The 3902-nt window shown below is 41.4% G+C and overlaps 1 long non-coding RNA gene across 2 annotated transcripts; it reads left to right on the forward strand.

Annotated features, from left to right (window-relative positions):
* Positions 1 to 3902, forward strand: LOC122136347. Of its 2 annotated transcripts, none has more exons than XR_006154078.1 (4): positions 1 to 411; positions 2071 to 2180; positions 3402 to 3612; positions 3732 to 3902. It is a non-coding gene; the product is annotated as an uncharacterized LOC122136347 (long non-coding RNA). The 2 variants fall into 2 exon arrangements; XR_006154079.1 differs by having other exon boundaries at positions 1 to 406.

Genomic DNA, 3902 nt, shown 5'->3' on the forward strand with positions numbered 1-3902 from the left:
TATGTTATGTTTCACGCCATATTATCAGACCACCTTAAGTGGGTCCGCCTTAAATTTTGAGTTTGTGTGATCGCTGTTGATTGGTTGCTGGTAAACTGTGTACAGACGTTTTACGTTCGAATTGCAGAGAAAAAATGTTTTCTGGTAGCAACATTGTGCAGTATGAGCGAACCATTTCACCAAAAAAAAAAACAACCTCCTAAAGAAAGAAAGAGCGACATCACATTGCGGGATGACGTCACCTGAAAATGACGCTGCTGAGCGGTGTGCCGCGCGCTTTTTTTTTCTTGCAGGAGACTTGTTGGCTTCGCTAACGGACGCAGTTTTGAACTCGCGCCATTTATAGCTGCTTGGACCAGCATCTTCGGAATTTGTAGACATCCTGGCAACTTACAATTAATTCGAGGTGAGGTGAGTTCATGCAACTTCAAGTTTTCTCTGTTATAAAAAAACCCACCTGCCCAGCATTTATAGATAATTTTAGGAGTTCGTTTTTTATGAGGTTGTGAATTTAGTTAGCATTACTGTGGCGAGGGAAGCATTGATCTTGATTAGCTTCTGTGTTTGGCGTGCTTAATTTGCTAGGGAGAAATTACCAAAGTACATGGAGATATGTTAACCTGTAATTTCTGTGGTAAGGTAGTTCAGTCATCAAGGGGCTACGTGCTTCATTGTAAACTGCATCGGAATGAGCCACGTTGTTTCTTTCGTTGTATTGAAGCAGACTGCAAGCAGACATACACCAGGTACGGCGCGTTTAAGGCTCATTTTTACCGAAGACACTCTGCCCCTACCCATGTCACTGGTGTGGCGGTGGTTTCTGCGTTTACATGTGCAATGGCGATGTGTGAACGTCAGTGTCAAAACTCTAAAGAGTTAATAGCTCATCTGAAGAGCCATATTGTGGAAGGACACGTGGTCACTTGTCCAGTAAGAGGATGCACAAATAACTTTAGAGTTAAATCATCTTTTACTGCCCACATGTCACGTAAACACAGAGAGTTTTCAGACAGCAGCATTGGTGATTTATATAGAGAGTCTGCATGTCAATCATCATCTGTTCCAACCACATCAGATGACTTTGTACCCTTGATTTCTGAGCCTGCTGCACAGTCTATTACAGATGAAGATAACACGGAAATGTCCCCTGAATTCTGTGATCTTTTTCTGAGAAACGTTTCACAATTCTACTTAAAATTGCAGGGTCAGTTTCTACTGCCTGCTTCAACCATACAGAACATTGTGGAGGAAATGCAGAACATACATGAGTTGGGACAGACATTCATTTTGGGTAAACTTGCATCACTATTAAAAGATGACACATCATTATCAGAGGAGGACATCAACAAAGTCTGCGAGTCTGTCAAAAGCTATGATCTGTTTTCTGCATGTCATACCGGGCCATTGAGGACAGTGTACTCCAGAGCTCAGACCTTTAAAAAAAAAGCCTTCAACTATGTGGAACCAAAGAAAATATTTTTAGGGAGAGATGAAAACAGAAAAGATAGGTTTGCCTATTATGTGCCTTTAAGAGAGACTTTGAGATGTCTGCTAGAGTCTGATCTGTGGCAGAAATCAGAAGAGCCCTCTACTGAGCCTCCTGCTGATGTTCTGTGTGACATAAGTGATAGTAAGCTGTTTAAATCAAATGATTTTTTTGGTCAAAACCCATCGTGCCTCAAGCTAGTACTCTACCAGGATGCCTTTGAAGTCGTTAACCCTTTAGGCTCTGCAAGGACAAAACACAAGGTATTAGCTGTATATGCATCAGTGGCAAACTTGCCACTTCATGTACGCTCAGACACAGACCACATGTCTCTTGTCTTACTGTGCAGGGAGAAAGATTTTAAAGAGTTTGGTCATGATAATGTGTTCTCTGAATTACTAGCAGACTTGAAAGAATTGGAGGACAGTGGGATTGTTGCATCAGATGAAACTAGAGTCAAAGGAACATTGTTTTGCATTGCTGGTGATAATCTGGGTTCTCACTGTATTGGTGGCTTCACTGAAAATTTTAGTTCTTCAAAGTACTTCTGCAGGTACTGCCTGATAACGAAATCTGAATTTCAGGGTGCTGACCCAAATCTGTGTGGACCAGAACGTACCAAAGAGAACTACAACTCTGCTGTTGATCGCCTCCAGATTGACAATACACCAGACGTCGAAGGAGTGAAGTTCAGGTCAGTGTTCAATTCACTCAAATACTTCAACGTTTGTATGCCAGGCTTGCCACCATGTCTAGGTCACGATATCTTTGAGGGAGTTTTGGCTTATGATGTGGCACTGTATCTGAAGTACTTCATAAAGAAAAAAGCATGGTTCACTTACTCCACTCTGAACCGACGCATCAAACAGTTTAGTTACCATGCCTCTGATGCTTCTACAAAGCCATCTGAGGTCAGCCCTCAAGCAGCTAAACTCTCAGGACAGGCTGTACAGAACTGGAACTTCCTCCGATTGCTGCCTCTCATATTTGGTGACATAGTGACAGACCCCACAGATGATGTGTGGAACTTAACTCTGCAGCTGAAAGATATTGTAGACATGGTGTGTGCTCAGAAAATTTCAGTGGCTCAGGTAGCATATCTTGATATTCTTATACAAGAATATTTAGAGTCAAGAAAAGCTCTGTTCCCAGAATGCAACCTGAGACCAAAACACCATTTTCTACGCCATTACCCAGCACTGATTCTGAAATTTGGCCCACTGATAAGATTATGGACAATGCGCTTTGAAAGTAAGCACAGTTATTTTAAGAGATGTGCCAGAAATTTGAAAAATTTCAAAAACCTCTGCCATACACTCTCTGAAAGACATCAGATGTTTCAGGCCTATCTAGCAGCAGGTTCAATGTGTCGATCTGTCTTGAAAGTCAAAGATGGTTCTCCATTTCACTCAGTGCTGTACAGTAAAGCCATTCAAGATGCAGTCCAAATGTTTGACTTTACTGAAACCAATACAAAGGTCACAGTAGAAATGATGTACAAGGGAACACAGTACAAGAAAGGACACTTCCTTGTCACAGGGGGCTCTGACTCTGTTGAGTTTGGTGAAGTAGTTCTCATTTTGATTAAGAATGACAGTGTTTATTTTCTGGTGTCGGTGCACGTGACAGAATACCACTCTCAGTATCATCTGCACTCAGTGAGAAAGGAAAAAGAAAAGATGCAGTGTGTGAACATCATTGACTTAATTGATTTCTATCCATTAACATCTTACATGAAGTATGGGTACCAGATGGTTCCATTGAAACACTGTGTGCTGTCACAATAATGGGGCTGTTAGTTTGGTACTTACGAAACACTGTATAAAAGTGTAGTATTAAGCAAGATCAGCTTCATATTTTAACACCAAAGGTACCACTTGGTGTAAATTGACCTTTATTCACATTATTTTATCAGACATCTCGGAAATGGGGGACAGCATAAGGAGTTCCATTACTAAGGTGCTGCCGGACCTGTCTGCCTCAATCCTTGAAATTGTACTGGAGGAACTACAATCATTAGGAGTGGAGACATCTGAGGACTTGCAGTTCATCAGTGAGACTGATCTGAACTCTGTCCTGAGACCAATTCAGGCAAAGAAAACTGCTGGCTGCCTGGAAACAAACCAGTAAGTATTATGATTTCATTGCACAATAGCCATGAAGGGCTTTTCTGTTTTTTCTATTATACTTTGGCCAAGGTCCAAAAAGTACAATTAATCGTATCGTTTGTGATTTTGTTTTACAGCACCAAATACGGACATTTCAAGCCAGGCCAGCCTATCGTCTTCATCTTCTTGCTCCTCATTTTCTGCCTCCCCCTCACCCAGTCCAATATATTCTCTAGACTGGGTAGATAAATTTAGAATTCCATGTGAAGATTTTCCAGAAGACTTGATCCAGTGTCTTCAGAGAGAGA

This window comes from Cyprinus carpio, chromosome B2 (genome assembly GCF_018340385.1).
Source record: "Cyprinus carpio isolate SPL01 chromosome B2, ASM1834038v1, whole genome shotgun sequence".
Classification (NCBI taxonomy): Eukaryota; Metazoa; Chordata; class Actinopteri; order Cypriniformes; family Cyprinidae; genus Cyprinus; species Cyprinus carpio.